We start from the raw sequence: 24653 nt of genomic DNA, 5'->3' as shown, positions 1-24653 counted from the left end.
GAGGCCCTTTGAAGAGGCCACACGATTTGTGAGCCGTGACGCTAGTGGAATGAACGATGTTATGCCGCTGATTTTCATTATGGAGCAAATGCTCACAGCGATGATTCAGCAAAGGATGGAGGAAGGATTACATCTGGCTATGGATGTTGAGGAGGAGGAGGAGGATGAGGGTGAGGAAACAGGACCTGAAGAGGAGCTGGATTTGGAGATGGAATCACAGGAAGGGATAGGGGACGAGGCAGTATCGTCGTATTGTTAGCATGAAGCAAAGAGATGAGTACTGGATAGCCACACTTTTAGACCCTCGATATAAAGCCAGAATGGGGGAGTTTTTTGCGCCTTCCAACAGGGAGGCAAAATTGGCTTATTATAGAGAGAAGCTATGCAGCCAGCTTGCCACGGCTTTCAAACGGCAAACACCTGCTGCAAGCATGTCTGACTGGGGGGCCACTCTCAGATCCCCACTGTCTCATCGTTCCACCGCCTCTGGCAGAGCTACCTCTGCAATAGGCGACAGCAGCGGCGGCAGCAGCAGCCAATTCGGTTTGGAAAATATGATGACAACATTTTTACAAGAAAAAAAAAAAAAAAATATGAAGGAACTCCTCCAGCTCACCTTGTCACGGAAAGGATATAGGAGTCAGCAACACGGATCCTCGTGTCGGCACACGCAGAAGATACAGCAGAACCAGGGAAGTTGGAACCAGCGCTGGGAGTGAAGTTTTTAGTAAAACGGAAAACTAGTTTCCAAGTTTAATTATTCTCGGTTAAAATCGAAGCACAGGGGCTACGAGAAAATAAAGTGACAGGTAGGTCAATCCAGAGTACAGAGAGAAGGAGTGGAAAGGCGGTAGCCTACGCGTTTCAGACCTTCGCTAGGTCCTTAGTCATGGCTTATGATAAGTCTGACTGTGCAGTCTAGACCTATTTATAGTCAGTTGATCTTGTAGTTAATTACTTAATTAATTGCGGTTCACGGCCGGAGAGGAAAAGGAGGAGCCCCGTGGACCGCAATCTTACTAACACATAACTATTTCTTTTTTGATACTAAATACTACCTCCAACTAAAAGGGGTCTCAATGGGGGCAAAATTTTCTCCGTCTTTGGCGAACTTAGTTATGGCGTGGTGGGAGGAAAAAACCATTTTTTCCACATCGAATCCATTTGGAGATAGTATTAATTGGTATGGCAGATACATCGATGACCTCCTGTTCATATGGGAGGGAGATGTATCTGCCATAAAAGATTTTGTGGTTTTCCTTAACTCCAATGACTACAATCTTAGGTTTACACATATGTCTGCCAAAACCAACACCATATTTTTGGATCTGGAATTAAAGGGAGAAGATGGTATCCAGATACATACAAAAACCTATAGGAAACCAACAGCTGGTAATACCATCTTACATGCAGGTAGTAACCACTCCAAACAGACCATTGTTTCGATCCCAGTAGGCGAATTATGCAGAGCTAAACGCAATTGCAGCTCAGATGCACAATTTAAAACCGAAACACAACTCATACATAACAGACTATCCAACAGGGGGTACCCACATTGGTCTCTAGACAGAGCAGACCAAATAATAGCCAAGAAAAACAGAGACATCCTGTTGTCCCAAAATAACAAAAATTCAATATCAACATCCAGTATACCCACATTAGTGTTGCAACAAAATAGCCAATTCAAAAGTATAAAGAGAATTGTGAACAAACACCTACCCATGCTCAGAGAAGACCCAGTCCTGGATGACATCCTTAAAGACGGTTGTAGAATAGTCCCACGTAGAGCTCCTTCGTTGGCCACGACACTTTCTCCATCATTTTTCAGTTCCATTAAAACAAAAGGTTCATGGCTAGAACAAAAAGGATTTTTTAAATGTGGAAACAATCCATGTAAAGTATGTTCTTTTGTAATACCTAAAAAGGTGTTTTCAAATTCAGCCAATACTGATACACATGCTATTAAAAATTACATCAATTGCAACTCCGATTCGGTCATATATATAATTGAATGCACACTATGTGACTTGAAATACATAGGATGTACAAACAGAAAGTTCAAAACAAGAATCCTTGAACATCTTGGCTACATCCGTAACCCAAACATCCTTACTACATCGAACGTAGCAAAACATTTCATAACCCAACACAATAGAACAATCAACAGTTTTTCTTGTTATGCCATTGAAAAAATTTATACTCCCAAAAGAGGTGGGGATATTAAACATTTAACACGAACAAGAGAAGCCTTTTGGATCTTCAGCCTTCAAACAAGGGTTCCAAAAGGCTTAAATCTAAGAAAGGACCTTATGTTTCATTATTAAAGACAATAACTTGAGATTTGTTTCTTCCATCCATAATACGGTTTCAATAAGACTAAATTCATATGTGATATTTGTACTAACCTTGTACCACCAAGGTACTGTTAGGGATTCACGTGTCAGACTAAACTTGGACTCCATAGGTAAACCAGATCAGATTAGTTTTCTAATAATAATTAATATAATCTGAATATGGAAAGTTTTTTCTCCAACGAAAACGAATACAATAAATTTGAATCAATATTAAAAAAAAAACAAAAAAAACGAAAAGAGCTCATCTAGACCACTCTGGTCTGACCCCGACTGAACATCATTATATCGTAGACAGTCGATTAAACATACGTGGTCGGAAGATCCAAAAACCAGCTCTGTACTTTAAATTCACATTTTTTGGTTAAAATCATATAAAACTTTCAAGTTCGCAAATTCAAACATCAAAGAAAGTACATGATTTTTGAAATATGCAACTGACCCTTTTTATCAGTACCAAAATTAATACCTATCTTGTCCGTACATAAATATACAACTACGTATCTCATGACACGAAGTAAAAATCAATAAATTCAAAAATTGATCTGGGTATTTTGAACGAATAGATTTTCCAGTTCTATATATAAAGTCAAAGTTATTATCTTCAACAAACTCAGTCATTCTACTAATGATCATTCCACTACTAAAAAATTAAACAATAAAAAATAAAATAACAAAAATATATTAAAAATCATAAACAACGAAATCCGAAAACATTAATTAAATATCAAAACATTAAAGACACTAACATATATATCAAGATATATAAACACCAGTTTTTTATCATTATTTTAAATACACGTCTTTTCTATTACTTTTTCACATATATTCAATAGTTCTTCATTTATTTTCTATTTATTATCATTTTCTCTTCTAATTGGTAGGCGTTACCCCACTCATATAGTCAGTTTCTCGACGCTACTCGCTTCTCGTAAGGTGACTTAACAAGAAATTTTTCTGTAATAATTACCAACACACCAGACTAATAACAACAATTTTAAATAAATAAGTTACCGTATAAAAGTATAGCAATCTTTTGAATCCTTCTGTTTTCTATTTTTTCTATTTTTTCTATTCTTTGTTACGTCCGAAAAAAAAGCAACACCATATTAAAATAATATAATTAGATCGAAACACAAAAGCGGATGTTTTCTGTCTTCATGAACATAGTTCATATTCTAAGAACCTACGATAATTATTAATATAACAACAAATGCGGACTTCAAAGGCAGAATCTAAACTTACGTATGTTTCTATAATTAAACCTTAGGTATACAACATAGAAAACCTTTACATACCGTACAACGGATTCATTCATAACAAGGAAACAGACAAAAGATTGCGGTCCACGGGGCTCCTCCTTTTCCTCTCCGGCCGTGAACCGCAATTAATTAAGTAATTAACTACAAGATCAACTGACTATAAATAGGTCTAGACTGCACAGTCAGACTTATCATAAGCCATGACTAAGGACCTAGCGAAGGTCTGAAACGCGTAGGCTACCGCCTTTCCACTCCTTCTCTCTGTACTCTGGATTGACCTACCTGTCACTTTATTTTCTCGTAGCCCCTGTGCTTCGATTTTAACCGAGAATAATTAAACTTGGAAACTAGTTTTCCGTTTTACTAAAAACTTCACTCCCAGCGCTGGTTCCAACTTCCCTGGTTCTGCTGTATCTTCTGCGTGTGCCGACACGAGGATCCGTGTTGCTGACTCCTATATCCTTTCCGTGACAAGGTGAGCTGGAGGAGTTCCTTCATATTTTTTCTTGTATTCTACTATCGGCTGAAGGATTTCCTCTCGTGCATTTATCATATTCAAACATTGGTAGGAGCCCAATTTTCATATATTTGGGCATTTTTTTGATGACAAAGTAAACCCTATTCTCAGTACAGAGGTAAACTAAGAGTAATAATATCCACGATATTTTGGAACAAAGACATTCATTGCATATTATATACTAAAGGCTTTTTTTCATATTTTAAAATTTTTTCATACTGGTGTTCTTCTGAAACAATATCAATTCTGGGCTTCTATGTTATATATTTGAATGATGACAAATGAAACACAATATACCCGTGCTGCTTTGGCAGCCAAAGTTTTCGGTACAATGGATAATACCAAAGAAAACTGCTATGAAATGGAAGATCTTTTCCACACTTTGGAAAAATCTATGATTCATGAAACTAAGGTCTGGTGGGACCTCACAACCTTAAAAAACTATTGTGCAAAAAACATGATTCCAAGAGGATTACGTATGAAAAAAACACCTACTTTCAAATACTCGGAAACTTTCAGTACCGAATGGAACCAGATTCTTTCTGACTGTTCCATCAAATTAATGAAATTGATCATTTCACAAGAGGAACTCAAATTAATTGAACTCAAAAATGAAATTTCAACAACTAAAGAAAAATTGAATAGTTTTGCCAGCTCACCCAACTATGTCACTTTGGAAACACGGACCTCCAACAGTATCGACAAAGTCGACAAGTCCATGGCGACAATCAAAAAAACCAAGTTCCAGAGAGATTTACGAGACTACGCCAACCAAGAAGTGTACAATTGGAGCAATAGAGGAAGAAATTTCACTAAATTCAGACCGATTCTAAAACAACGAAAAAATTCAGGAAGATACGGTCAATACCAACATAGAGTAAGCTTCAGCTCCACTGAACCGGATTCGGGAGACGGTGAACATGATGATCTAGATTACGACAATCTCAAAGAAAGATCAAGAAATAACCCTAGATTTGAAAGAAATTATACGTCAAAAAACGAGGCAGGAGGGGCGGTCGCAAACACAAACCCTGTAGACCAAGAACAAAGTGTTCGCCCCCGCACACGGAGGAATTACAACCTAACCTAAATATCACCAATCTCTCCACAACCAGTCTTACAGAAGAACAAATTGAAGTCCTATCCCTTGGCCTTAATTTTGCACCAACACGGAACTTCGACCCATTCAACACCTTACTAGATGTTAACAAATTCGTTAGAAATCTAACTGTAAAAAGACACTTCCACACCACTGAGACGGATACAATGGGAGGGAATGAATATGCAACAACTAAAATGAATGACCCATCTATGGTACCTCAAACACAAATAAGAGCAAGAGATCAGTTGGAACACATGCTATCTTTTCAAGAATCTAAGACTCTTCTTTGCCTGGAAGCTTTAGATACTGAACCCGCAAAAAAGGACATATACACTTCAACCAACTTCAGAATCACTAATCCTAAATTCTACCCTATTACATCTAGGACTGAGACAATGGACCGGTTTCAAATATCGATAGAAAAGGACTTACAACTACTCTATGAATCCACCAAAAAAGAAAAAGGAACAAACAATTTCCCAAGTAAATTGAGAAAAGCTAAAAAATCACTTGAAGACAATGAGGACCTCATTATCAAAAAATCGGATAAGGGAGGCAGTATAGCAATTATGAAGAAGGAAGATTATAAAATGCAAATTGAGGAACTACTATCAGACCAAAGCACTTATAAAATATTAAAACAAAATCCAATCATCGGTTTTCAAAAAGAATTAAATAATCTAATTAAGACAGGATTAGATAGCGGTTCCCTCACATCAAAACAAGCAGAGTATATGACTGTAGAGCATCCTATTACGCCAATTCTCCATGCTTTGCCTAAAACGCATAAAAATACTATCCCTCCTCCCATGCGACCAATAGTCTCGGGAATAGGGTCGTTCTCTGAAAGAACCTCGGAATGGCTAGACTCCCTATTACAACCTATTGCACAAAATACGCCAAGTTTTTTGAAAGACACCAAGGATGTGTTACGTGCTTTCAGACACAAGATATGGTCAAAAGAATATACATGGTTAACATGTGATGTTATATCTCTTTATCCGAGTATACCGCACAATGTAGCTCACGCTGCTATAAAATACCACCTGAATAAACACAGCAACTACAGTGACCTATTACAAATATACATCCTGGAAATTCTCACCTTCTTACTAACACATAACTATTTCTTTTTTGATACTAAATACTACCTCCAACTAAAAGGGGTCTCAATGGGGGCAAAATTTTCTCCGTCTTTGGCGAACTTAGTTATGGCGTGGTGGGAGGAAAAAACCATTTTTTCCACATCGAATCCATTTGGAGATAGTATTAATTGGTATGGCAGATACATCGATGACCTCCTGTTCATATGGGAGGGAGATGTATCTGCCATAAAAGATTTTGTGGTTTTCCTTAACTCCAATGACTACAATCTTAGGTTTACACATATGTCTGCCAAAACCAACACCATATTTTTGGATCTGGAATTAAAGGGAGAAGATGGTATCCAGATACATACAAAAACCTATAGGAAACCAACAGCTGGTAATACCATCTTACATGCAGGTAGTAACCACTCCAAACAGACCATTGTTTCGATCCCAGTAGGCGAATTATGCAGAGCTAAACGCAATTGCAGCTCAGATGCACAATTTAAAACCGAAACACAACTCATACATAACAGACTATCCAACAGGGGGTACCCACATTGGTCTCTAGACAGAGCAGACCAAATAATAGCCAAGAAAAACAGAGACATCCTGTTGTCCCAAAATAACAAAAATTCAATATCAACATCCAGTATACCCACATTAGTGTTGCAACAAAATAGCCAATTCAAAAGTATAAAGAGAATTGTGAACAAACACCTACCCATGCTCAGAGAAGACCCAGTCCTGGATGACATCCTTAAAGACGGTTGTAGAATAGTCCCACGTAGAGCTCCTTCGTTGGCCACGACACTTTCTCCATCATTTTTCAGTTCCATTAAAACAAAAGGTTCATGGCTAGAACAAAAAGGATTTTTTAAATGTGGAAACAATCCATGTAAAGTATGTTCTTTTGTAATACCTAAAAAGGTGTTTTCAAATTCAGCCAATACTGATACACATGCTATTAAAAATTACATCAATTGCAACTCCGATTCGGTCATATATATAATTGAATGCACACTATGTGACTTGAAATACATAGGATGTACAAACAGAAAGTTCAAAACAAGAATCCTTGAACATCTTGGCTACATCCGTAACCCAAACATCCTTACTACATCGAACGTAGCAAAACATTTCATAACCCAACACAATAGAACAATCAACAGTTTTTCTTGTTATGCCATTGAAAAAATTTATACTCCCAAAAGAGGTGGGGATATTAAACATTTAACACGAACAAGAGAAGCCTTTTGGATCTTCAGCCTTCAAACAAGGGTTCCAAAAGGCTTAAATCTAAGAAAGGACCTTATGTTTCATTATTAAAGACAATAACTTGAGATTTGTTTCTTCCATCCATAATACGGTTTCAATAAGACTAAATTCATATGTGATATTTGTACTAACCTTGTACCACCAAGGTACTGTTAGGGATTCACGTGTCAGACTAAACTTGGACTCCATAGGTAAACCAGATCAGATTAGTTTTCTAATAATAATTAATATAATCTGAATATGGAAGTTTTTTCTCCAACGAAAACGAATACAATAAATTTGAATCAATATTAAAAAAAAACCAAAAAAAACGAAAAGAGCTCATCTAGACCACTCTGGTCTGACCCCGACTGAACATCATTATATCGTAGACAGTCGATTAAACATACGTGGTCGGAAGATCCAAAAACCAGCTCTGTACTTTAAATTCACATTTTTTGGTTAAAATCATATAAAACTTTCAAGTTCGCAAATTCAAACATCAAAGAAAGTACATGATTTTTGAAATATGCAACTGACCCTTTTTATCAGTACCAAAATTAATACCTATCTTGTCCGTACATAAATATACAACTACGTATCTCATGACACGAAGTAAAAATCAATAAATTCAAAAATTGATCTGGGTATTTTGAACGAATAGATTTTCCAGTTCTATATATAAAGTCAAAGTTATTATCTTCAACAAACTCAGTCATTCTACTAATGATCATTCCACTACTAAAAAATTAAACAATAAAAAATAAAATAACAAAAATATATTAAAAATCATAAACAACGAAATCCGAAAACATTAATTAAATATCAAAACATTAAAGACACTAACATATATATCAAGATATATAAACACCAGTTTTTTATCATTATTTTAAATACACGTCTTTTCTATTACTTTTTCACATATATTCAATAGTTCTTCATTTATTTTCTATTTATTATCATTTTCTCTTCTAATTGGTAGGCGTTACCCCACTCATATAGTCAGTTTCTCGACGCTACTCGCTTCTCGTAAGGTGACTTAACAAGAAATTTTTCTGTAATAATTACCAACACACCAGACTAATAACAACAATTTTAAATAAATAAGTTACCGTATAAAAGTATAGCAATCTTTTGAATCCTTCTGTTTTCTATTTTTTCTATTTTTTCTATTCTTTGTTACGTCCGAAAAAAAAGCAACACCATATTAAAATAATATAATTAGATCGAAACACAAAAGCGGATGTTTTCTGTCTTCATGAACATAGTTCATATTCTAAGAACCTACGATAATTATTAATATAACAACAAATGCGGACTTCAAAGGCAGAATCTAAACTTACGTATGTTTCTAGAATTAAACCTTAGGTATACAACATAGAAAACCTTTACATACCGTACAACGGATTCATTCATAACAAGGAAACAGACAAAAGATTGCGGTCCACGGGGCTCCTCCTTTTCCTCTCCGGCCGTGAACCGCAATTAATTAAGTAATTAACTACAAGATCAACTGACTATAAATAGGTCTAGACTGCACAGTCAGACTTATCATAAGCCATGACTAAGGACCTAGCGAAGGTCTGAAACGCGTAGGCTACCGCCTTTCCACTCCTTCTCTCTGTACTCTGGATTGACCTACCTGTCACTTTATTTTCTCGTAGCCCCTGTGCTTCGATTATAACCGAGAATAATTAAACTTGGAAACTAGTTTTCCATTTTACTAAAAACTTCACTCCCAGCGCTGGTTCCAACTTCCCTGGTTCTGCGACAACATTTTTACATCCAATACCCCGACCTGACACACATCGTAGTCACCAAAGGGATGTTCACCATCACCAGGTCCAGCACCTAAACAACCAGGTTCACTCGTACCTGGACTGTGCCCTTTCTCCATCAGAAATCCTGATCCCAGACCCCATGGACTTCCGGGTCAGCAGATTGGATCATTGGCAAGAACTGGCCCAGTTTGCCATGGGTGTACTGTCTTGTCCACCCTCCAGAGTAGCGTCAGATAGGGTATTCAGCGCGGCAGGGGGCTTCGTCACCCCTAAGCGAACAAGATTGTCCGCCAACAGCTTGGAAAATCTAACGTTTCTGAAAATGAATCAAGCGTGGATCGGTGAGGGTTTTAAAAGCCCTGTGCCTGATGCCACTGATTAGATCTGACATTGCTGCTGTCGCTGCCGCCTGGTGCTGCCGTCTGCTACTACGGGATTCTGTCCTGTCCACTCTTTTTTTAATGTGCCGCTGTTGGTGCTGCTACTAATTCTACCACCAATCCACCCCCAGTGCCGTCTGCAACAAGCAGGTCTGCCCCACCACAGGGCTTTGTCCTGTGACTGTCCAGTGTCTTTTAATGTGCTGCTGCTACTACTACCACCACCCTTGCTGTCCGTTGGCTACCTCTACTACCACCAATACACCTCTACTGCAGTCTGCTACAAGCAGGCCTGAGGCCAGCCCCACCACAGGGCTTTGTCCTGTGACTGTCCAGTCTGTTTTAATGTGCTGCTACTACTACTACTACTATTACCACCTTTGCTGTCCGTTGGCTACCTCTACTACCACCAATACACCTCCACTGCCGTCTGCTACAAGCAGGCCTGCCCCACCACAGGGCTTTGTCCTGTGACTGTCCAGTGTCTTTTAATGTGCTGCTACTACTACTACCACCACCCTTGCTGTCCGTTGGCTACCTCTACTACCACCAATACACCTCCACTGCCGTCTGCTACAAGCAGGCCTGCCCCACCACAGGGCTTTGTCCTGTGACTGTCCACTCTCTTTTAATGTGCTGCTGCTACTACTACTACTACCACCACCCTTGCTGTCCGTTGGCTACCTCTGCTACCACCAATACACCTCCACAGCCGTCTGCTACAAGCAGGCATGAGGCCAGCCCCAAAACAGGTCTTTGTCCTGTGACTGTCCAGTCTCTTTTAATGTGTTGCTACTACTACTACTACTACCACCCTTGCTGTCCGTTGGCTACCTCTACTACCACCAATACACCTCCACAGCCATCTTAGGCCTGCCCCACCACAGGGCTTTGTCCTGTGACTGTACAGTGTCTTTTAATGTGCTGCTACTAATACTACCACCACCCTTGCTGTCTGTTGGCTACCTCTACTACCACCAATACACCTCCACTGCCGTATGCTACAAGCAGGCTTGAGGCCTGCCCCACCACAGGGCTTTGTCCTGTGACTGTCCAGTCTCTTTTAATGTGCTCATCGAGAACACAGAGAAAAGAAAGCTTGTAGCCAGGGGGATATATTAAACATACAAAATGTATTAATGACATATACAAAAAATACACTTATATAAAAATATATGTATATGATACAATATATTAGAAGGACGAGACTCTAGAAGAAAGTTTCAAGGAACAGGTATCGGCAATATAATTATGCAGATTGGGCAAGCTATATTGTCAAGTCGACAAAATCTCTCAAATTTATCTGAATATGTCACTATTCTAAGACATGGTCAAGCTTACAGAATCCCAGTACAAAAAGACATGGTTTGTATGTATCTAGATATTAGGTGCAGAATCCAAGTTATCAACATCTAACTGACTGAGAGAGAGAGTGTATTAGACAAGGCTTACCCATGTACGATTGCAGTAAAAGTCCGATAGGTGCTCCAGCACAGAAGCCCCAACGCGCGTTTCGCTGTAGTATTGCTTCCTCAGGGGGATGTGTGTGTGTGTGTCCTGTGTCTTGAAGCCCTTATATACTGTGTGGTTCAACAAGGAACAGCCGATGATTGTCGGCGCATGCCCAGAGCCACGGCCGGAAGCGAGGACTGCCCCACTTCCGCCTCCACATGCTGGAGCGCACATCCGGATACCCGACGCGTAGCGGGATTTCCGGGCATGCGCAGTGCATCTACAGAGACGGAGCGATGAGTATCTAGAGTGAGAATACATATAAGCAGAGTTTTCTTATATATCTATTAAGTGTACAAATAGGTATAGTCTCACTGTACTCGGTGTTTAGTTTGGATAGGACGATTATTGCCTACAGTCTTTGCAGACTGGTCAACATGGATAGTGATTGAAAAAAAAATCATTTAGCAAACAAAACAAAGATACAATAAGCGTGAAACAACAGGTGCAAAGAAAACATATCTAAGACAATAGCACAGACTATTGATATAGGGGGTGAACATATTATACAATAAGTATATGTAGTCAGTGATAAGATAGGGTACACCCTATTAAGTTGATGTATCCATCGTCTGAATGATGCTACATATTTCAAAAATAACAATAGAGCTATATTGATAGGGATTAATTAAAAAGTGATAAGTAGTACATATAGCAATCCAAATACAACTTAATATCTAGACACCATTACAATCAAAAGCGAAACCATCATATAAAAAGATTTTTTTTAAATGCATAAATTCACTGCACATAATGGCAGAGAATATAGATGGAGAATACTGGAAAGTCTTTTAATGTGCTGCTGCTACTACTACTACTACTACTACTACTACTACTACTACTACTACCACCCTTGCTCTCCGTTGGCTACCTCTACTACCACCAATACACCTCCACTGCCGTCTTCTACAAGCAGGCCTGAGGCCTGCCCCACCACAGGGCTTTGTCCTGTGACTGTCCAGTCTCTTTTAATGTGCTGCTACTACTACTACTACCACCACCCTTGCTGTCTGTTGGCTACCTCTACTACCACCAATATACCTCCACTGCCGTCTGCTACAAGCAGGCCTGAGGCCTGCCCCACCACAGGGCTTTGTCCTGTGACTGTCCAGTCTCTTTTAAAGTGCTGCTACTACTACTACTACTACTACTACTACTACTACTACTACCAGGGGCGTAACTAGGAAAGACTGGGCCCCATAGCAAACTTTTGACTGGGGCCCCCCCTCTGCTGGGTATCACACAACCCCCCTTGTAGATAGTGCCTCCCTATAGATTCCACCACACAGCGCCCCCCTATAGATAGCACCATACACAGCCCCCTGCAGATAACGCCATACAGCCCCCCTGTAGATAACGCCATACAGACCCCCTCTGTAGATAACGCCATACAGCCCCCCTGTAGATAACGGCATACAGCCCCCTCTGTAGAGAACGCCATACAGCCCCCCCTGTAGATAACGCCATACAGTCCCCCCTGTAGAGAACGCCATACAGCCCCCCCTGTAGATAACGCCATACAGTCCCCCCTGTAGAGAACGCCATACAGCCCCCCCTGTAGATAACGCCATACAGAACCCCTCTGTAGATAACGCCATATAGCCCCCCCCCAAAAAAAAAACTGCCTATAGTTTGTCCTACAAAAGACATGCATCCCCTATCCACAGGATAGGGGATACATGTGTGATCGCTGGCAGCGATAAGGAGAACGGGGGACCGAAAGTCCCCCGAAGTTCTCCATGACTAACCTCGGACTTCCGGCGTCTGCGCAGTTCAATAAAAATGAAAGGAGCGCTAGTCACGCATGCGCACAAGCGCGACCGGCGCTCCATTCATTTCTACGGAGCTGCCGACACAGACCCCGGAAGTCTGAGGTTTGTCATGGAGAACTTAGGGGGGACTTTTGGTCCCCTGTTCTCCTCATCCCTGCCAGCGATCACACATGTATCCCCTATCCTGTGGATAGGGGATACATGTCTTATGTAGGAACAACCCCTTCAGTGGCGTCGCGCTGTAGCAGCCATAGTGGCTGCTAGCGGAGCCTGCGGCCATGGGAGGGGGCCGTGCCGGCGGGTGGCACGGGCCCCCTCATGCTGCAGGCTCTGTAGAAGTCGCTACGGCTGCTATAGCGGTAGTTACGCCACTGCGTATAGGTTTGTACGGCGTAAAACTACAGCTCCCAGCATGGCCGGAACAATGGTAAGGATATGCTGGGAGATGCGGTTTCACAAAAAAAATCCTATCACCATCATCTCGCTGCAGATCATACAGTGACTACATTACTGATTAGAGGCAGAATAAACATTTACATTAAGTGACTCACCGGTGACGTCTCAGATTGTAGTTCTTTTCTTCTCCCTCCGGTTCAGACATCTATGATGGATTTCTCCCGGCCATGACCCATTTCTGCAGTTTTCCGTTTAGATGTCTTCAGCTTCTCACTTTTAAAACATTTCTGCACCTATAAACAAAGTTAAAATTCTCAACACATCTAAATATAACTGTCACAAACACACAACGTGCCCCCTGTAGATAGTGACCTACATAGAAGCCCCTATAGATAGTGCCCACATATGGACTCCAGAGCTGCAAGGCAATAGTGCTAACCACTGAGCCACCGTGCTGCCCTACATATAGCTTCCCCTATAGTTAGTGCTCCACGTATAGCCCACCTCTGTATATAGTGTCTCACATATAGCTCCCCCTGTATATAGTGTCCCACATATAGCCCACCCCTGTAGACTGTGCACTACATATAGCCACCCTGTTGCTAGTGCCCCACAGGTAACCCACCCCTGTATATAGTGTCCCACATATAGACCCCCCTGTATATAGTGGCCCACATATAGACCCCCCTGTATATAGTGGCCCACATATAGACCCCCACCTGTATATAGTGGCCCACATATAGAGCCCCCTGTATATAATGGCCCACATATAGAGCCCCCTGTATATAGTGGCCCCCACCCCCACATATAGACCCCCCTGTATATAATGGCCCACATATAGAGCCCCCTGTATATAATGGCCCACACACCCACATATAGACCCCCCTGTAGCTACTACCCCACATATAGACCCCCCTGTAGCTACTGCCCCACATATAGACCCCCTATATATAATAGCCCACATAAAGATGACCCCCCCCCCCCCACTATAGATAATGCCATTCACATTTTTATGAGGGGAAAAAAACAAAAACTTGACATACTCACATTCTCCGGTTCCCACGCTGTTCACTGGCGATGCAGACATGCTCTCTTCTGAGCATGTCTGCAGGAGCTGAACGAGCGTCCTCCAATGACGCTGATTGGCGGGGCAGAATGACTTGCCCCGCCAATCAGCACCTTCCAAGCATGGAAGCGGCGCGATGATGTCATCGCGCCGCTAGCCAATCAGTGTCATTGTAAGGCACTGGATGGTCAGGAACGGAACATGCCCGGCCATTCAGTGCTAATACATGTATTTGGCTGCCGCTAGCACTGGGGCCCCCTCCGGTGCTAGCGACACCTACAGGCATGAGAGGGCCTGTGTAAGGCTCGGCGTCGCGGGCCCCACAGTAGCGACGCTACCGCTGTAGTAGCCATAACGGCTGCTAGCGGCGCCACCGGGCCCCCTCAAGCCCCGGGCCCCGTAGCAGCCGCTACTGCTGCTACCGCGGTAGTTACGCCACTGACTACTACTACTACTACTACTGCTACTACCACCCGTGCTGTCCGTTGGCTACCTCTACTACCACCAATACACCTCCACTGCCGTCTGCTACAAGCAGGCCTGGAGGGCTTGTGAAAAGCCATTGCTTGTTGCTTTTACATCCATGTATGGATGAACCCCGGCAGGCATCTGCCAATAAAAAGGGTAAATTTTTGGAGGGCTTGCACTCAAAAGCCATTGCTTGTTGCTTTTACATTACATCCATGTATGGATTAACCCCGGCAGGCATCTGCCAATAAAAAGGGTACATTTTTGGAGGGCTTGCACTCAAAAGCCATTGCTTGTTGCTTTTACATTACATCCATGTATGGATGAACCCCGGCAGACATCTGCCAATAAAAAGGGTACATTTTTGGAGGGCTTGAACTCAAAAGCCATTGCTTGTTGCTTTTACATCCATGTATGGATGAACCCCGGCAGGCATCTGGCACCATAAAGGGTCAATTTTTTGAGGGCTTGTCAAAAGCCATTGCTTGTTGCTTTTACATCCATGTATGGATGAACCCCGGCAGGCATCTGCCACCATAAAGGGTAAATTTTTTGAGGGCTTGTCAAAAGCCATTTCTTCTTCTTTTACCACCTTATATGTATGAACCCTGGCAGGCATCTGCCGCCAAAAATGGTTAATTTTTGTACCTTTTTTAACAATGCATTAAGCATGCAACATGCACAAGTGCAGTGGTTTCTGTTAGTTATCACCGTGTCCCATCCGTTTTCCTATAGCCATACATGTTGGCGTAACTTTGACACTAACTTTGCCTTAAAGTGGCTCTGTCACCAGATTTTCAAACCCCTATCCCCTATTACAGCAGATCGGCGCTGCAATGTAGATAACAGTAACGAGTTTTTTTTTTCCAAAAACGAGCATTTTTGGCCAAGTTATGACCATTTTTATATTTATGCAAATGAGCCTTTCTTAGGTACAACTGGGCATTTTTAAAGTTAAGTCCGAGTGGGCGTGTATTATGTGTGTACATCTGGGTGTGTTTACTTGCTTTACTAGCTGGGCGTTGTGAATGGAAGTGTATGATGCTGATGAATCAGCATCATCCACTTCTCTTCATTACCACCCAGCTTCTGGTAGTTCACAGACACACAGCGTGTCCTCGCGAGATCACGCTGTGACGTCACTCACTTCCTCCCACAGGAACTTCATCGCGTCGGACGCTGTGTGTCTGTGAACTGCCAGAAGCTGGGTTCCATTCACAACGCCCAGCTAGTAAAGCAAGTAAACACACCCAGATGTACACACACACAATACACACCCACTTGGACTTAACTTTAAACACGCCCAGTTGTACTTAAGAAAGGCTCATTTGCATAAATATAAAAATGGTCATAACTTGGCCAAAAATGCTCGTTTTTAAAAAAAAAAAAAAAAGTTACTGTTATCTACATTGCAGCGCCGATCTGCTGCAATAGGAGATAGGGGTTTGAAAATCTGGTGACAGAGCCTCTTTAAAGACAGCACAAAAGTACTTGGATACACTCATGGGTGACCTAAGAGTGTTATACAGGGCTTCTAGGGCTTTTAAACAGTGTTATACACGATTTTTAGGGGCTTTCTTGTATTACAGGTTCGGTCAGAGCTAGTTCGGTCCGAATCGAACTTTTTCATGAAATTCGGCGAACCAGCCGAACCGAACTTTTCATAAGTTTGCTCATCTCTAAAAACAAGCATTAATACCAATGATGAGTCTCCAAAGAATCGGCATCACAGGGCCCCTAAATTAACCCCTTCCCGTCGTAAACAATTTTCAGATTTTCATTTACATTTTTTCCTCCCCACCTTGCAAAAGTCATAACATTTTCATTTTTCCATCCATGTAGTCCTATGAGGGCTTGATTTTTGTGGGACGAGTTGTAGTGTTTCGTAGCACCATTTAATGTGCCATATAAAGTACTAGGAAACGGGAAAAAATTATTTGTGGGGTAGAAAATTAAATAAACAGCAATTCCTCTATTATTTTTTGGCCTTCGTTTTTACGGAATTCACCATGCAATTAAAACAAGATCTTAGCAACCATCGCCACCCTGCGATTGCATTGCGGGGGCCATGATGAGCTGCTAGAAGGGGTCGTCCCCCTCTTTCTAACGATTTAAATGCTGTGGCCACTATTGACCGCGGCATTTAATGGGTTAAACTAGCGGGATCGCGCTCGTTACTGTGAAGTGTCGGCTGTAACATACAGCCGACACCTGAATAGTATAGAGCAGGCTTACTCCGTGCCATACGTCAAATGTCGGGATGGGGTTAAAGACTATGTAAAACTTTGAAAGGCATTTTATTTTTAATAAAAAGGTCAATCAGTGTAATTTGTGCAACTTTATAAATAGTTTTTGAAATACAGCTATTTTGTATTCTCTATACAGAGAAGCTGTATCTAGCGATAAATACTGTCGACCCGTCAGGTCTGCGGGACTGACGGGTTCAGTAAAAGCGGGTCCTGTGTGTCTCTGACATGCAGGATCCACCTGTATTCTATCACATCTAAGTTCATAACTAACTAATGTGATGGATTACAGGTGGATCTTGCGTGTCAGAGACACAAAGGACCCGGTGACACTGAATCCATCAGGTGCACTGGACTGACAGACTCAGGTCATAGCGAACTATGCACCTGCTCTGTATACAGAATACAGAGCAGCTATATCTCAAAAAGTAAAAATAATTTTTAATAAAAACTATTTATAAAGTTGCAAAACCTTTTATTAAAAATAAAAAAATTTAAATGTCCTTTTAAAGCTTTACATAGCCTTTAATGCAGAACTTGAACCAGACCCCTAAATTAGTTCAAAACCCAGATTGAATCCCTTAACTAATCCAGACCCCAGACAAGACCCCTGAATAAGACTCCAAATCAGACCCAAAAATTAATCAGACCCCAGATTAGACTCAGACTCAAATGGACTTACTGTTCCTCACTGGCTTCTCTTCTTTTTGGGCGCCGCTGCACACATGGTCCTGATGCCAGCCAGCACAAAGACCATGTATGTACTGCAACACACAACAACCTGGTGGTGACTAACATCAAGACACTGTGTGGCGGGCTGTAAAGGACTTGATGTAGCTCTGTGGCCCACTCACAACTGCGACCAATGTGACCCCTATAGCTCTGCCACCACTTCCTGTGTAGAATCTATAGCAATGAAATAATAAATGCTATATATCTTATGCATGACTTTCATCTGAATGGACACCATGTAACAATGTGACACTACATTTCTCTACCTATGCAACCAGTATACTAATAGTTATGTCACTGTACATAGAGATCAGGACAATACATAGTATATAGAGAATTAATATTATAGAAATATATATGGCTATGAATGTATGACAAATGGGGGCACATGTATGACAACAATACCAGTCAATTTCTTGTAAATCTGAATAGAAATGATAAGATCACATTATAAATCTTCTGGTCCTCAGTTTTTGCACATTTTACCCACGTCCAACAGATTTTTGGATTTGAGGATGTGCCAATTTTATGAGAGGCCTGCAAGATGTTAAATGGTAAAGATGACATCCTCCGCCAGGTCAGACATCAGTCAACATGCTTCTAACTCCAGCACCTGCACCAAAGTTACAAACATTATATATCAATTTTAAGAATCTGGAGCACATGAGGTAAATTTAGTACTAAGACACTTATTACACATGACCATTCTGCATTACCCATGGAAACAACATAGTACGACATGGCAGCTGCCACAAATGACACCAGATGGAATAAAGATGTAAAATACAAGGATGACAACGTTTTTCTAAGCAGTAATTTAGACGCCTTATATTAAAACGCAACATGACATTATTTCAGTGTACTTTCCCTTTAAATTAGCTGAGGCATGAATCATCATGGCAAGTGCCGCAAACAACAACCAATAGAATCGCAGGATTTGAATTTAAAGATAGAGAAAAATCATCAGTTGGTGCCAGTCTGTGATCGCTCTTTTTAGAGATAAGACAGGCTCCATTTTGTTCTTCAAAGCGACTTGACAAACATTTACTTTTATCGGAGGAGAAGACACTACTGCGTATCTGCGTCTTCTGAGAGACAACACCAACTGTCCTCAAGACTTCACAGGTAAAGTGCCGCCATTTACTAACCATAATGACTGATCCACGTCATCCCAGACACAGACACAGATGCTTCTTCCACTACTGAAATGGATTGGATTTTATTAATAAACTCAAAGGTTTTCACCTAAATACCCAAAATCTGGATAAACTATGGAGACAAGAGTAAAATAACCCGACGTATCATCTCCTTCCTCAGATCTTTCTGATGGATCCCAAGCTGTAGGACCATATGCTTATTATTATTATTCTATATTTAAAGAGGTTTCAATTCTAGAAAATGATATCAATAGGATCTTCCACCATATTCTGATCAGTCTGCCAGCACCATCACCCCATTTCTTCAGTTGTACCCTCCATAGCGGCATTTTTGGCGCCGCGGTGCAGCTGTCCTGCAATTCATTTTTCTATTTACTTCAACCTAATTTTCAGATTCACTTTAATCTATAATGTATGTAAATTGGGACCGGGGATATGGATAATGTTAGAGGGGTGTTTATTGGGTTTTTCCTATAATATATATATTTAGTATGTGTGTAGTAACATATCTTATAATACAGAGGCATAACTTGAGGCTCCTGGTCTCTAATGTAAAATGTGTAGCAGGGCCCTCTCTATACCATGTGTCATTTATAATACTGGTGTCTTCTTCTGGCAGAGGGGATTTTGGGCCCCCTATGGCAGTAGATCCTGGGTGTGACTGCTACGTCTGCACCCTCTATATATACGCCCCAGTTATAATGTCAGTCCAGCGCTCATACTACATGTTTATATCAATATACGTTTTTGTAACATCTTCTTCAGGAAAAGTCACATTCCCAAATATTCATGGTAATATTCTCTTCTCTTTAAGTTTCCCAGGAAGAGGAGAAGAGATGGCGAGGAAGAGGAAGAGAGATATGGTCACTCTTCATGTGGAGGAGACGTCAGTACAAGATTTTATATCACTGCAGTCACTACATATCAAATCCATACTTCGTGTTACAAACCATTACAAATCTAATCTATCAGCTTCTTATTAACCTCTTCACCCATGAGAATAAACGCCCTATAAGGGTGACGCGTCCTTCTACCAAGACTATACAAAGCTTAAAGAGGCTCTGTCACCAGATTTTGCAACCCCTATCTGCTATTGCAGCAGATAGGCGCTGCAATGTAGATTACAGTAACGTTTTTATTTTTAAAAAACGAGCATTTTTGGCCAAGTTATGACCATTTTCGTATTTATGCAAATGAGGCTTGCAAAAGTACAACTGGGCGTGTTGAAAAGTAAAAGTCCAACTGGGCGTGTATTACATCGGGGCGTGTTTACTACTTTTACTAGCTGGGCGTTCTGATGAGAAGTATCATCCACTTCTCTTCAGAACGCCCAGCTTCTGGCAGTGCAGATCTCTGACGTCACTCACAGCTCCTGCATCGTGTCGGCACCAGAGGCTACAGTTGATTCTGCAGCAGCATCAGCATTTGCAGGTAAGTAGCTACATCAACTTACCTGAAAACGCCGATGCTGCTGCAGAATCATCTGTAGCCTCTGGTGCCGATGTGTCCTCGCTCGTCTGACACGATGCCGGACCTGTGAGTGACGTCACAGCGTGATCTCTCGAGAACACGGCTGTGTCTGCACTGCCAGAAGCTGGGCGTTGTGAAGAGAAGTGGATGATACTTCTATACACAACGCCCAGCTAGTAAAAGTAGTAAACACGCCCCGATGTACGCACATAATACACGCCAAGTTGTACTTTTACTTTTCAACACGCCCAGTTGTACTTTTGCAATCCTCATTTGCATAAATACGAAAATGGTCATAACTTGGCCAAAAATGCTCGTTTTTTAAAAATAAAAACGTTACTGTAATCTACATTGCAGCGCCTATCTGCTGCAATAGCAGATAGGGGTTGCAAAATCTGGTGACAGAGCCACTTTAACTAATGCTCTGAGAGGTGACAGCACTAACCCCAGAGACAGACCACCAGGAAATGTTCTTACACATGGATTTTACTAAGATTTCCCTGTCATTTATTCATTTCATTTTTAATTCATTGTAAACTTATAAACACATAATTGTCTGTATTTGATATTTTGGAACAACCTACAATGCGCAAAAGCGCAAGGGACATAACGTCCCAATATAATATGAAAATAACTACCATGAGTAGTAAAAAGTATACATCTTTATTATTAATAATTAGAATTAATAATAAAGATGTATACTTTTTACAACTCATAGTAGTTATAACCAATAGTTTCCAGAGGCTAACAAAGTTACTGGGCTAGGTATTGTTCCAAGAAACATCCTCCCATTTCTAGTATTACGGCAACTCTATAGTAATATATATAGATGCAAGAAAAACAGAGTCTTAAAGCCAATATTTATCAAAGGGTATCAAAAATGTTCTTTATTCAATATATATAACAACAAACGTTTAAAACTGTATATGACAGGAGAAACTCAATATGAAGTCAACACAGCGATATATCAGGGAGACCCAAATTATAAGTAGTAAACGGTTTTCCAATATAGGTTACAGGCAAGAGTATCACTAGTTTAAAGTGCAGTGCAAGTATTGGTGCTACTACAGGACACAGATGATCCTGACAGAAAGCATACCATACTAAAAAGATAGAGGTAAACCATCCCCTGAAACTTCAGGAGTAGGCATGATATTCTTACCCATATAGTATCTTGTTGTGTTCCCTGACGATCAGTGTGTGCGCCCCGACGCGCGTTTCGCGACTATTCGCTTCCTCAAGGGGGTTTAATGTGTATGTCCGGTAGCACCTTATATATACCCCGTCGATAAGTGACCCAGGTGCGTGTTGAGTGCGTTCTACCTCGTCCAAAGGTATGTGGCGCACATCCGACGTCGTAGCCGGAAGTGTGGCAAGCCCCACTTCCGCCCTCCAGTGCTGCGGCGCACTTACGGGCTCTAGACGTGTACTAAGAGACCCGGACATGCGCACCGCACTAACAGAGGAGCGGGCGTGGCCAGCCACAGTCCCGGCCGCATACGTCAGGAGCGCGCACCCCATTGGACAGCGCAGATCAGATGTGGGCAGGTAAATATGTAATATGACATCTCATAATATGCTTGTGTTGTGATCAATTCACTCTAACCAAGTTGATGTCGATGTAGTATTCAGTAATGGTTTAAGTATATATGTGGACTTAAAGGATCATTTATTATACAAAGATGGTGTTACCCCTATTGTATAGTATAAGGAAAAAATAAAAAATAAGAAGAAAAAGAGGGGGGGGGAGGGGGGGGGGAAAGGGGAAGGAAAAAAGTTCGAGGTAAAACATTTAATCGGAGTGGCAGTTACGCCCAATAGCCTTATATATATAAAGTACATCATATATTATGTGTCCTGTAACACAGTAAGGTGAGACTTTTTAACATATCATATAGTCTGTTGTTACGAGTGTAGCAACACTCAATGAGTATTATTTAAAAAAACACACAGTTCTAGGAGATACATAAATCTCCAAACTAAGCCATGCAGGCATAATGACAACTTTAAACAGTGCAAATAATGTAAGAGACTGCTACTAAAAAGTGACAGTCATGTACGGTCGTCTGTGAAAAAGATTCAGGCGACATAAAAGTGCTAATGCAAGTACATATAGGGACAACAACACAACTGAATTACATATATAGAGTCCCAAATTTCTGAATTCCACAGTCAGGGTCCGCATCATGGGAAATCATCGTGCTTCAAAAGGTATATTTCTAGGGGTACATAGGCGCTTCACTAAGTATCGGTCGATATGTCACATACCTACTAAAAAGACAATAATTAAAAACTGGACATACAAACAATGCACAATTTTAAAATTAATAAAATTACATAATACTGGTAGTCAGGTGGTTTCAGCATCCTCATAAAAAGGGTGCAAAGCTTAGTTTTTCATTCAATCCGGCAGGTGCCATGGAGCCTAATTGCACAATCCACCTGCATTCCTTCTGTGCCAAGATCTTCTTCCTATTACCCCCCCTGATGCCACAACGTATACGTTCAATCCCCCGAATTTTTAGGGATCTTGGGTTACATCCATGAAACATTTTAATATTATTTTCATATTATATCGGGACGTTATGTCCCTTGCGCTTTTGCGCATTGTAGGTTGTTCCTGAGTCATATTGGGGTCCCCCCCCCTTTTTTGCTGTACTTGTGTTTTTGAGGTGCTTTGTAGGTTTGGGTGTATTTGATATTTTTACATTGGACTGCTGACTGTAATATCTATTTCTTCTATCACAGTTCGCTGACCTACATGATAGACGAGTGCCGGAAGAGGAGGAAGGAGAATACCCTGCAGCCAGAAGAACGGACTGCTTTCTACAATCTCCTCGGTAAGATTCACTGCACCTTCCAATGATTCTGACCAGACACAAAGAGGGGGATTTATTAGGACTGGCGTTTCATACTCCAGTCTTAGTAAACAGTTCGCTGGAGTAGGATGCGACACATTTAATAAGAAGCGAATGCCTCTTAATAAATTTGATGCATCTTTCAGCTGGCCACGCACCACAATTGTGGTGTCAAAATTGCACTCGCTGGGTTTGCAACTGCGACCGTGGCCCTATCTCTCTCATCCCAGGATCGGAAATAAGATAACAAATATATATGCTCACCGCTCCTCTTCTCCTGATTCTCTCTCAGCATGCTGCGGCTCGTACAACATACAGGGCCATATATGTGACGCAGCACACAACAACCTCAGTGCTGCGTCACATACAACGTACAGCGTCAGTAACTTGTATGAGCTGCGGCCTGCAGGGAGAGCCTAAGTTGACCCGGCGGGGAGAAGCGAAGTGGAGCGTTGAGGTGAGTACATTTTTTAAATTTACTTCATTGTATTGTCTGATCTGGAGGGCAGAGTATTGAGCCCGACAATGGCCTCTACCTTGCTACGACTTAGAGTGAAATCTTCTGCTATAATTTACAACATTTGTTCTCCTGTACACACATAAGACAGCTTATTCTGAAAAGTTACCTGAAATGACCGTTACGCTGTATTATCGATAGACTGTCATTAGAATAAGCCATCAATATTTTATCAGTGGGGGTTTGACTCCTGGCACCACCAGTATAAGCAAAGTAAAGCAGCTGCAGTGTTCCAGCGATTGTTAAGAATCCCTTAGGCCCCATGCACACGACCGTAAAAAACGTTCGTAATTGCGTTCCGCAATTACAGACCCATTCACCTCTATTGTCCACGGACACCTTCCTGTTTATTTACAGGAAGGTGTCCGGGCCATAGAAGTGTACTGCAAAAGATAGGACATGTCCTATCTTTTGCTTTTTACAGTCCGTGCTCTCTTACTTTGTATGGGAGCACGAGCCGAAAATACGGGCGGCCGGCAGTGCCCGCAATATCGCGAGCCGTGATTACGGGTAAGGCCGTGTACATGAGGCCTTATTGTTTACTCAGGCATAGCGCCATACATATAGATGTGGCTGTGTCTGGTACTTAATTTCACTGCGGCTCAGTCCCAATAAATTGAAAGGGACTGATCTGCAGTACCAGGCATAGCCACAACCATATATATGGCACTATGCCCGGGTAAACAATAAAGGGGCCGCCGTAATCAATAAAGGGGCCGCA

This window comes from Rhinoderma darwinii, unplaced genomic scaffold (assembly GCF_050947455.1).
Source record: "Rhinoderma darwinii isolate aRhiDar2 unplaced genomic scaffold, aRhiDar2.hap1 Scaffold_702, whole genome shotgun sequence".
In the NCBI taxonomy this organism is placed as follows: Eukaryota; Metazoa; Chordata; class Amphibia; order Anura; family Rhinodermatidae; genus Rhinoderma; species Rhinoderma darwinii.
Note: the sequence above shows the minus strand (reverse complement) of the source record.